The following is a 12,342-nucleotide window of genomic DNA, read 5'->3' on the forward strand; positions in this document are numbered from 1 at the left end:
TGCTTTGCCTTCTATTGGATCTTCCTGGTTTGTTGTGGTGTTTTCGGACTCTACAGTCACTTCCCTGGTAGGTGCCTGTTTTCCTCAGACCATTGCCTTCTTCAATTAAGGGTTTTGCTCTTTAGGAAGCCCATTGCCTAGTTCTCCTGCCTTCTCTTTGTGCTCTATTTCGCTGCTGCTATCAGAACTGTTACTCACCATAGTGACACTGGCACTTCTAGCCCATAGTCCCATTCCCTCCATACTCATGGGATGTCACTTGGAAAAGGGATGGGACCGTGAAAGAACACAGGGAGGTTGAGGGAAAACAACGAGTCACAAGCAAACCCTCACATGAAGGGCGGAACCCTTGTCAAACAACAAAAAAGGCTTTTGACTCAAAAGTATACCGCTGTTTTAGCAGAACAGGAGAAGGCCAACCTTCATCCTCAATTCACAGGAATTCCATCAGAGATAGACAGCAACAAAAATTGAAGGGTCTAAAATGTATTGCATATTTTAATTAATATTCAAACACAAAAGCATTATATCGATTTAATGCATAAACAAATGAATTACCCTATTGTGGAATTAATCAAAGGAGAAGGGACATCTGATAAAACAAGATTAAACACACACATTGAATAGAACATCACTGTATTGGGCCACAGTAGCGAAATTCCACAAATGGGTCCCAAAAATAAAACAAAAAAACACAAGGCTCTAGATGGTTCACTAGCCTATACAGTATAATCATACAACAACAGTAGTTAGTTGATTATTATCCCACTCATTAACACCCGTACCACTCATTCATGAAATGTTACTCATTCATTCACACAAAATAAATTTCAACAATGGTTAAAACAAGCCCAACATGTTTCTTTCCTAACAAGGGTTTACTCTGTGGAAATTCATCAGGGGCAGAGAAAAAGTGGGAATCAGTGCATAAATGACAGTGATTCATGTGATGCTTCATCTGACGGAATTCATCAGGAGACACGTCTTATTTTTGATTTCACAGATATTCCAATGTCTGATTTCACGGAATTCTAGCAAGCGGACTTCGAAGGAAAGCTTCCCTTGTAAGAGAGCGGTTATACAAAAAAATATCAATTTTCAAATTTGGTAGTGTGTCACATGAGTTTACTCACACACCGGAAGCTAAATAAATCCAGTTTCAAAAATGTAGAAGCTTACAAATAGCTTGCAAGACAAATTATTAATATTTGTGATAGGTTTCAGAAGGCAGTCCTGGCTCCAATATCTCAGTTCAAAGCTGCTGGCTAAAGTGTAGAATTAGTACTACACAGCCCAATCTAGATGGCATGCACAGATCCAGTAACTAAACAATAACAGGCATCCCTCTCAGTATGAAGGACTATAAGATTATTGGTGACTGAAATTCAGTCTACTCTATAACCCCAGTCACGCATCCTATAGGGTAAGTGTAAGAAAAAGCACAAAACAAGCCCGTTCATAATGGCAAGTCGTTAGCAGAAAGGTGTATAAGTCGCTTCCTGGCTGGTCATATCACAGAGTTATTTGTAATAAGTGGTGCCTCATTCAATTATGTTAGGTAAATACGCATTGTAGACCTTCGTCTTTCAGTTATACCTGTAACTGTATGCTTGGTTCCAGGTCCCATCTCCCTCATCGTTTACTTCTAACTATCGTGGCAGGCTAATGGAAGGGGTTGTGCGGGATGTTAGATGCGTCCGGGACTTACATTTTAGTGGAGTAATCAGTGTCTCTTCCAATGGTGGATCACTAACTCTCCGTGTCCAGCAGTGGTAGGTCTAATCCATGTGGCTCATCGTCCTCATGAGTGTTTACCACCGTCAGGAGTGTAAAACGTTCCAGCTCTAGGGGAAAAGTCGGGATAGTTAGCTATGTTGAGTGACTGAGAAATGGTCTCCATAAATAAAAATATAGCGATACTGTGGCGTACAGTATTACAGCTTCATCAATTCCAGGGTCTTACCCGGTTTGTGACGGTTGTTTGTGTCCTGGATGTCGATCTGGGTCACCGACTCGTGTGTATTGTATCAATGCTGTGTGTAGCACATAACGGGGCAATGAGATGCCTCTGCTTCAATCTTTCGTTAAAACTTAACCGGGTCTGTGGTGAAAAACAGGAATCAGTATCGCCCCAAATCGGATGCAGTTGGTGTTGCATCGAGCGTGTTAACAGTGCCTTGCATGAAAGTAAATGCTCGAATGATTAATACATAAGTGCGAGTAAGGATTAAGGTTGGATATAGAGGGACGAGTGTTCATTATGGTAGCATAAACCACACACCATGTGTCTAAAAAAGTCCCCCTAACGCAATTACGTACACATTCCCTCCATACTCATGGGATGTCACTTGGAAAAGGGATGGGACCACCAGAGCGTGTTGCAAAGAATCCTTCTAGAATCCCTGCCACGCCCTCCATGGTACTTCTCTATGCGCCCACCCAACCATCAGTCCCTTTGTGTCGTCGGACCTGAGAACTTTTTAGTGTGGAAGGTTATTGGACGTGTGGAGGAAAGGGGGTTACGGACTATAAATACCAGTGTTACTACGCTAAACAACATTTCCATACTTCTACGTCCTGTACCCTTTCCACTATACTCATAGGAGATTACAAAGCACCCTAAATACAGATAATAGGAGGTTGGAACTTTAATTTGTGAAAAGGTTCTTTAGGACTGCTTGGCCAAATGCTGCTTCACTCCTTGAGCTCTGATCTTTGTGTTTATTGATCTTATAACATGAGGAACAATTACCATGATTAACATATTTTCAGTAGCATTATGTTCCCATTGCATTCCCTTTTTACCTAACTCCATTGGGGGGGGGGGCATAATGAGCTCAGAGTGGAAGGCCAGGGTGAGAGGGCTTTGCTTCGACTGTTATTCGACTGTTCTTCTTCCACAATTACCATACTAGCATGTGGTGCTCCCTGAGTTTCACTGGCACTGACTTGGGCGGGGACCATAGCAGATCTCTAACTTTCCCGCAGGGAGAATACATATCCTCAATGTAGGACCAGAATGTGCCCATAGCATCCCTCATGTGTTCTGGTAAGATGCGAAATTGGGCTGCTTTGTCAGGTAGAAGTCGGATAGGGCGAAAACCTCCAAAGTCTCTGTGGAGGGTGGTGGTGGTTCGCTTGACTCTGTGTCGCTTCGCTTGCCATATGAATCGGGAGTTAAGCTTCTCAAAAAATGAGTCTGGGAGGGGTGTGGGGATTGTTGTGAATAAATATAATAGGCGCTGTAGGACCGTCATTTTAATTGAGGTCATCCTGCCATACCATGAAAGAGTCAAGGGGGCCCAGTGCACTAGATCTGCACCCAGTTTGGCTAGGGCTGGGGTGAAGTTAACTTCAAACAAGCAAGTCATCTCACAGGGGAGAGATATCCCTAAATAAGTAATTTCTTTATTCTCAAGCCTCATCCCTCTCTCAGTGTTCCCTGGGCTATCGCCTGTGTGAGCGCTAGCTGTAGTGGCATTACACTCGACTTTGTGCTGTTAATTTGTATGCCTGAAAAGGTCCCAAAGGTGTTAATTTGGTCTAGTAAGCTGTGGGAGAGAGAGTTGTACTTCAGTTAGGTAATATAGAATGTCATCTGCGAACAACGACAGTTTAAACTCAACTACTCCACACCTTATCCCTCTAATATCTGGATTGTTCCTAATCGGGGTTCCATGGTGAGGGCGTACAGGAGTGGAGAGAAAGGGCAACCCTTTCTAGTTCCACTGGTTAAGAGAAGGTGTTGTGATATTGTGCCGTTAACTAGGACCTTGGCCATCGGGTTTGTGTATAGGGCCATGATCCATCTCTGAAAATGATGTGCCAAACCCCATATTCTCGAGTACCTTCCTCATACATCCCCACTCCACCCTATCAAAGGCCTTTTCAGAGTCGATGAAGACCAGGAAGCCATCCAGGTTCTGGTCTTAAACCAGGTGCATTAGGTCAATTGGTTTCCGAAATTGTCTTCTCCCTGCTGTCACATAATAAAGCCAACCTTGTCTACGTGGACTAATGAGGGCATGAGTGACTCCAGTCTGATGCAAACATTTTTGCATCTGTTTTTAACAGGGAGATGGGTCTGTAAGATTGGCAATTTGTCAGATCCCTGCTGTCTTTTGGAAGAACCACTACCAAGGCCCTTAATAGGGAATCCAGCAAGACACCAGCAAGACACCAGTTTCCAGTGCCTGGGCTGACCTCACCTCTTCTCTCCTTGCCTCCTCCTCCAAACAGTCTAGCCAGGAAGGCTGCTAGGGTGAAGCGGTATGTTTTGAAAAAACAGACTGTGAAGTCATCTTTCCCTGGACTCTTACCCGATTTCGTTTTCCATATCGAGGCGCTAATTACGTCAGCTGTGAATGGGATGTCTAATATTGCTGACTGTTCTGGTGGAATGCTGGGTATCGGGAGAGCATTGAGGAATTCGTTTATCTGGGCTCCATTCCCTGTATATTCAGATGAGTAAAGGGCTCATAGTATTTATGAAACTCCTCCGTGATTTGTTGGTCCCTATATACCTTCTCTGAGCATAGTTGGCAGATTGACGCTACTCCCTTGGCATTTCTCTGGGCCTGCAATTTCCAGGCTAGTATTTTATCCATACGTTCACCGTCCTCCATATATTTCTGCTTGAGAAACGCTAGCTTTCTCTCCATTTGACGCAGAAGGAGATCTCTCAACTGTGTTCTGTATTTTTGCACTTTTGCCAGACTGGGGTTATTTGGGATTTTAGCATCCCCTTGGGTTTTACTGCTGCTGTCTTTCTCCTCAGGTCCGACTCCTCTTTCTCTCTTTCCCTTTTCATTTTGGCTCACAGCCTGATTAACTTCCCTCATTTTGTGACCTTAAATGCCTCCCCAACAGTCGTCAATTTTACCTCCTCATTTCCGTTGAACTGGAAGTACTCTTTTATCAACTTCAACAAGCCCTCTCTATCTTTCAACAGCAGGTCATTGCACCTCCACCTCCCGTTTCTGTGCTCTGAAGTCCACTCGCCCATTTTTACGCTGTCCAGATTGTGGTCCGACCAGGGTACTGGCTCTACGGTTGATTTCGACACTCAGGAGTGTGTATAGGAGGACATAGTCTATCCTGGAATAGGTATCATGGACCTTTGAGTGGAATGTGTACGATGAGGCAGCTTCTCCCTCACAAGACAAAGCATCTACTACCCCCAGCTCATTGTTTATTTGAGAAAAGTGACGAGCCATCTTCCACTGCGCGTAGGATCCCCTTGATGGGGTTTCCCCCTTCCTGTCCGTTGCCGGGTCCAGGACATGGTAAAGCCCCCCTCTCCCCTCAATGAGTAGCTACCCCTCTACAAAGGTTTGGATTTTCCCTTCCACTTTCTCACAGAAGAGGTCCTGTCCCTCGTTTGGGCAGTAGATGGAGACTAAAGAAACCTTTTGGTCTTTTATCTGCCCCTTAACAAATATGTAGCGTTCCTCTTCATCTCTAAGGATGGCGAGTTCTGTAAAGCCCAGCTTGTTAGCAATCACCACTGCTACCCCTTTGTTTTTGGATTCACACGAGGCCTGGTAGATTTCTTCGATAGCCTTTGCTTTCATGGCTTGTATCTCCCCCCTCCTCCAATGGATCTCCTGCAGAAACAAGCCATCAAGCTTCAGGCGGTTAAATTCTCAGATTGTTAGGGATATTTTAGTTGGGGAGTTAAGACCTTTAATGTTCAGTGAGCCTAAGTATATCTCGATGGTCAGATCGGACAATCGGGATTCTGTTTCTTATTCGATTGAATCAATGGCACATATAACTTTTCATTTTGTGCATCAAACCTCCACGCCCCCCCTCCCACCCCGAATCTGCCCACGGGTTATCGTCTCGGATATCGGGTATCGCTGTGTTCTTCCCCCATAATTAGGTATTGAATTTTAGCCCCATACCACCCGGATTTGTTTATTTGGCCCTGAATGACTGCGGGAAAGATCCCCATCCAGCCCTGCAGTTAAGTTCCTTGGTTTCCACCTCAGGTTTGTGCTGGGGAAGGTGGATTCAGCTTCCTGAACTTGTGGTATCCCCTAATGCGTTGTCTGTCGGTTTCTCAGTCCTTGGGTTTTTCCCCCGTGCCCTCCCCACTTTCATGGATGCCTCGTTCTGAGATGACTCTCCCAGTAGCTCTCAGGATACCCTGCCAATGTCATCTTCAGTTATCAAATTGTATTTGTATCCCTTGTGTTCAAAGTTCCAGGGGAAGGGGAATCCCCATCTATAGCAATTTCCTTTTGAATTGTGCCATTTCGTCAAGGGGTCACAGAGGTGACGCCTGTACAGCGTAAAAGAAGAAAGGTCCTGGTATATGCTGACCCTGGATTCCCCCCAATCGATTGGGCCCATTGCCCTAGCCTTTTCTAGGATTTTAGTTTTCTCCGGGTAGTAGTGGAATCTCACCAGTATGGAGCGGGTTCCTTGGGTACATCCTCCCGCTCTGCGGGCTCTATCAATGGTGGGCTCCGAAGTGTTTTAACCGTTACAAAGTTTTTTTATGATTCCATTGATTGCTGGGAAGATGTCTCTTTGTGTTTCACCTTCTTTTTTTGGAAAACCCAAAGAAGCTGAGATTATTTCGACGCTCCCTGTTCTCAAAATCATCAATTTTTATGGCACATTCTTCTTCCCTTCTTCCAAGCTCCAAGTTCTGCATATTGAATTGAGTTTCCAGGATGCCTACTGATGACTGGTTGGCTTCTAGACCTTGTATTCTGTCATTCATATCGACCACCTTACCGCCTGGGTCGTAATGAGGCCCAGTATGTTGTCCTGTGTGGCCTCTCTGGGGTCTACCTCGATTTTCAAGCACCAGTGGCAGAAGCACGTCCAGTTGCTTGAGTATTGGGACCATGGGCTACTCTTCCTGGCTACTTGTAACACTGCCATATTTTTCTCAGAAAGCCATAAATGCCCCTAAACTAAGTCCTCTCTGGGGCTGCCAAGAATAGAGATTGAGGCCTGGGGTGTAGAATCTCAGTCAGTCAAACAACTTTATTCGGCCAAAAAAGGCCATCAAAGTGCATCCTAAAAAACATTTCTAGTACATAATTACAGTAGGCACAACAAAAAGAAAAACAACAAATCCATGCAAAGGCGACACACTCCAAGAGTGCCCCCGAACAGTTCTTTTGGCCAAAGATCAAGCACTACCATCCCCCACCTCAGGGGACTCCCATAGCGCCTGGTACCCATGACGGTCAAATTACCCCCTAAAAGGGGGCTATTTCTAGAGGGGGTTCCCATGGGGCGCACAGGAGCAGGGGTGGAGAGTGGACTGACTGTAATGCTGTTTTTCCTTGTCCGCCATAGGCCATTGCATTTTTCCAAAACCTTCCTAGCCATAAAGGCGTCCCCGAAAACCAGTTTAACTGTATCCATTTTGGCTGGGAAATTGGACAATCCGGTGCACTCCAGCAAAGAAACCCAACACACAAACCCACACTCCCCAACAGTCCGTAACCAGTGATAACATTTGTTCCTGTGGGCGTCTCTTGGTTCTCTTGTGTCTGGCAATAGTTTTGGGACACCGTGCGGAAACATTGTCGAACTGCTGCAGCCTTCGAGTGTCTTGTGCCCCGATGGAAGTCTCCCCTAACCAGGGATTAGGGCACTGTTCCCCCTCCTCACTAAACGCAAGTTTCCCTGGACTCTCCTCACTAAGTTCCGGCAAGATAGGTGCTCGGTCCCCGGGACTATCGACCCGGTGTACTCCCTCTGTAATGGAGGGACTAGGGCGGGAACCGCCTTTAGCCGGCTCCTTGTTGGTGGGAGAGTCATAACCACAGCGGCAGGAGACGGACAGGGGCAAGAGATTCCATGCCCTAGGCACCGAGAATAAAAAATGAAAAAGACCTACTGTTACCATTGGTACAGTATATTCTTGGGCATCAGCCAGATATCAGTTGACCTTGGTGCTCTTTTAGGGTTATGCCTTATCAATCTGTTCCTTAGGTAGGCAGGAGCGTTGCCATGGACACATTTGTGGGTCGAGATGAGGATTTTGAATTGGACCATAGCAGCTACTCGGAGCCAGTGCAATTCTTTTCTTATTTCCCATATGTGTGTTTTTTGGGGCAGATTTTTAGCAAAGTGAACAGCATCATTTTGCATGACTTGAAGTTTTGTAAATACAACTTTTGTTGGCGCCACCCAAAAGAGCATTGCAATAGTCCTATCTAGGTAGTATAATAGAACATTCTAGCATAATGCTGCTTTGTTCCGAAAGGAAAGGAGTTATTTGCCTACAGAGTTTATGGTAGTAATGTGAGTTTTGTAAATGTAATTAACCTAATATTCCGCACCCAGGGAGGCTTCCAAGAACACACCCAGTGTTTTGACTTTGTCTAGGACTGGAATTGAGCAGTTTTCGATAGGGAAATTCATGCAGCTGCTGGAGAGTTTCGACCTCACTTGGGTTGACCCAAGTATCAGAAGCTCATTTTTGTTACTGTTAAGGAACATCCAGGGGGAATCACATCCACTGTTTGATAGTTCGATAGATAGTGCTCAATTTGTCGACATCAGTCTTGTATGTCCCTTTCAGCTCAAACAGCAACTGAGTATTGTTGGCGTAGTTGGTGAATTGTACACCCATTTTTCACCAGAACGTCACAGAGTGGTTTGATGTATATATTTAATAATGCTATGACAAGCATGCACCCTGTGGAACCCCATATGGTATTGGGGCAAAGGGAGATGGTGCGTTGCCGCAATGAACAGAGGATGTCCTGTTGCTTAAAAAGAACTGTATCCAGTGGTTGAAGTGAGCGGGAGCGGTTGGGAGCGGTGCTCCTCTACTTTTTTTAATGACGTGTTATTGTTCCTATAGTTTTATTTTAAAAAGAAACCGTTCTGGAATGGTTTTGTTTTAAAATAAAAGTGTAGGAAGAAGTTGAAGCTTGCACTTTCACTGCAACGCACTGCACGTTTCCTTAAGCAGCAGGTGCATGTGTTTGGGGGGTTTGTATTGTGTGTGGGAGGGGCATGGTGATGGGGTTTGTGGGGAGTGGGTGCAGGCCAGCAGGGAACATAGTTCCACTACTTTTTGCACACTTTGACCACTGATATCCATTTGGCAGCGTTATCTGAGCTGTTAACCACTGTAGCCAAAGTGTTTATAAGGCAGTCGTGGTCAAGGTGGTCAAAAGCCGCCGACGAATTAAGCAGTATCTACAGGCCCAGTTTCCCACTGCCCAGGATGCATGTTATATTGTAAAGCCACCGAGATGAGAAGGCAGGAGGGCCAATGGGAAAAGATCCAACCCAAGGCAGAGTGGCAAAAGAAATCACATGGTCTCAACCAAGGAATGACCCTGGCATCATGGAATTCTAGAGGTCACAGGTCCTTCCTAAGAAATTATGAGACCTTGACGCTATTGAATAAAATGTCCTGCTTCTGCCTGCAAGAAACATGGCTCTGTGAGCCCTGGGTAATGGATGGTTAAAAGACAATACATAGTCTGGCTGCCCACCCCACTTCAGGAAGACCAAAAGGGGTCCTTTGCATTGGAGCCAAAACTTGGCTCAACTTAGTGGAATATCTGGAAGGTCCCCGAAATATGAATTTCTTAGCATCGACCATAACCACCCCCAACGAGAGCTCCCCACCTATTTTGGTCGCCACTTTATACGATCCCCCTGGAGGGGCTAAGACCTCGGAGATAAAAGCCTTGCTGGTTACAACCCTGAGAGTTTGGCTAACCTCTAATGACAGTCTTGTCATAATCGCCGGGGACTTCAATGTTGACTGTGGTCCCACAGAAAAAGCAACCCCCCGGGGAAAGCAGGAGGGCTTTTCAAGCTATAGATCGAAGGGCTCCCAGCGAGCTAGAGCTTGGTTGCGAACAATGGCCGAATTTGATCTATCACCCATCCGCACAGAGAACAGCGCAAAAGAAACTACATGGGCAAAAGGAATAATTTCGACCAGGATTGATTTTATATTTATAAACAAACAAGAGAGCTTGAACTCTGTGAAATTGACATTGACAGATAACAAGGCCAGCGACCACTCAATGTTAAGCTGTGAACTTCACGATTACATCTGTAGACCCAAAACACAAATGAGGGCGAGTGTGACGGTCAACCCAGGGGGAAACTGTGTACGCTGGTCCCGAAAGACAACACTTAGATACAACACACTACTAAGACACGACCTGAAGAACAGAGAAGGGGAAAGAGCACAAGACATCATTACCAAACTATACGCCCCGGTGGAAGCAGAGGCTGCAACATCTAAGAAAGGGGCACATAAGAAAATATGGAGACCTGGTCAATATTTGATCCTGCTATAGCCAACAAAAAGAAAGAGAAGAATTTTGCCATCAGAAAGCTGGAGGAAAAATTCAAAGCCAGCCCTTCGGTTCTAAAAGAGCGGATGAAACACATAAGGAGCAACTACAACTCATGGCTTTGAAATCATAGAGAATCCATTGAGGATGTTGGGTGGAAGCATTTGAATGAATTAATAAGAACAAATTACTCTAAGAAGTTTTGGCACTGGATAGGGAAAGCACACCAAGCTACAGGGGCACAAAAAGGAATTGCAACTGTAACCAAAGCCAGCTGGATAGAGTTTATCAAAGGCGCATTTGATGGCCGAGATGGACCTGATTTGAAACCCGCGCAACAGTGAGCAGATGGAAACTACAGACCTAGTGGCAAGAGTCAAGAAATTCAAATCTTCAAGTGCCACGGGCCCCGATGGACTAAACAATATGATCCTGAAAAGCGACCCCGAGTTATGGGCCAGTGTCTTAAGACAACTGTTCTCACAGATCACGGGCACGTGGAAAAAGGCAATCCTGATTTCAGTTTTTAAAAAAGGCAACCGGGAAAGGCCCGAAAACTATCACCTTTTAGCCATGCTTGACTGCAGTAGTACAGTTTTTGCTAATATTCTGCTAGAACTACTCACAGCATGGGCAGTAGAAAATGGCATCTTAAAGTACCATCAAATGGGGTTCAGAAAGGGGTGTTCAACAACCCACCCCATCTGGACCCTGTTAACCCTGATATCCGATCTGGACGCAAAACCTGGGATGGCATTGTACGCATGTTTCGTGGATTACACGGCCGCGTTTGACAGTGTAGACAGGCCCAAATTATGGTCCATGATTGAAGAGTGGGAGATAGAGCCCTCCCTGCTATACTTCATAAAAGCCCTCTACGGGGATGTGACGGTGAGAATCAGGTTGCCTCAGGAAGGGTCCCTCTCGGAAAGCATCTCAACCTGGAGGGGGCTGAAGCAGGGTTGTGCATTAGCCCCTTTGTTCTTCAACCTATACCTCCCCATGTTGGCAAGAAGACTGGGGGCAGCTGACAACAACTCCCCCCCCAATATGGTAATAAAGGCCTGAAGTGGGTTTGGCTGAGGCTGTGATCAAACTTTGGGCACCATAAATCCTTGAATCGGGGAGTGATTTTAGGCATAATACACAAAATTAAAAATCTTCATTCCTTTAAATCTGAGGACATTGAGAGCGTGAAATTTCCAATGTCAAACGATCCATTTCTGGTAGAACTTATTCCGACGTCTGAAAAAACAAAAAACGTTATCCTACAAAACTCAATTGAAATGGAATCCTATGGTTTAGAGGTCTCATGCAATGAAAAAAAAAAAAAACCTTCATAAGTGAACATCGCAATCTTGCATGCCCAAATAAAGGTAGATCATCCCAAAATGAGGCGATTGTTACAGAGAAGAGAAGCGCAGAAAAAGATACCAAGACAAAAGAAAACACTCTCATGCTCCTTCCAGAAATACTGACAGAAGTATTACAGAAGCTGGGATTGGGCACTGAGCGACTTTAGAAGGAAAAATATAAACATCTTTAGTTGGAACACAAGAGGCTCTAGCGTCATCAGAGGCAAAGAAACACGGATACATCTATTCAACCAGGGAGATGCAGTCCTATTACAAGAAACCTGGCTGGTAAATCCTTTAAATATAGAAGGATATACAGTGAACTGTTTATCAGCTGCACAAAAACCATTAGGGCGTCCCTCAGGAGGCTTATTGATAGCACTGAAAAATCAAGTCTTTAAAAACGTAATAGAAATATGGAAAAATCCCCAAGGTATCCAGGCATGTAGAGCTGAAGTAAACTTACAAGAAACCACCAAAACCTGGATCTTTGTAAATATTTATTGGAACCCAGCGACATCAAAACTAAGTTGTTTTTTGGAAGATCTAGCATCACTTTTTTAACTATTAAAAACAACCTTAACAACCAGTAAAATTGTGGTAGCAGGAGACTTCAACTCGAACTGTTCATATCCACAGAAAGGAGATTCAGATCAAAGGGCACATAGAAAAGTGAGCAGGGGAAA

The 12,342-nt window shown here is 44.9% G+C and overlaps 1 protein-coding gene across 1 annotated transcript in view; it reads left to right on the top strand.

The window, feature by feature from the left end:
- DNAH10 (dynein axonemal heavy chain 10) overlaps positions 1-12,342 on the top strand; it is a 2,725,177-nt gene that overhangs the window by 1,648,110 nt on the left and 1,064,725 nt on the right. The gene's annotated exons all lie outside the window — the stretch shown is intronic.

The sequence above is a fragment of the Ambystoma mexicanum genome, chromosome 10, assembly GCF_040938575.1.
Source record: "Ambystoma mexicanum isolate Mex_15411 chromosome 10, UKY_AmexF1_1, whole genome shotgun sequence".
NCBI lineage: Eukaryota > Metazoa > Chordata > Amphibia > Caudata > Ambystomatidae > Ambystoma > Ambystoma mexicanum.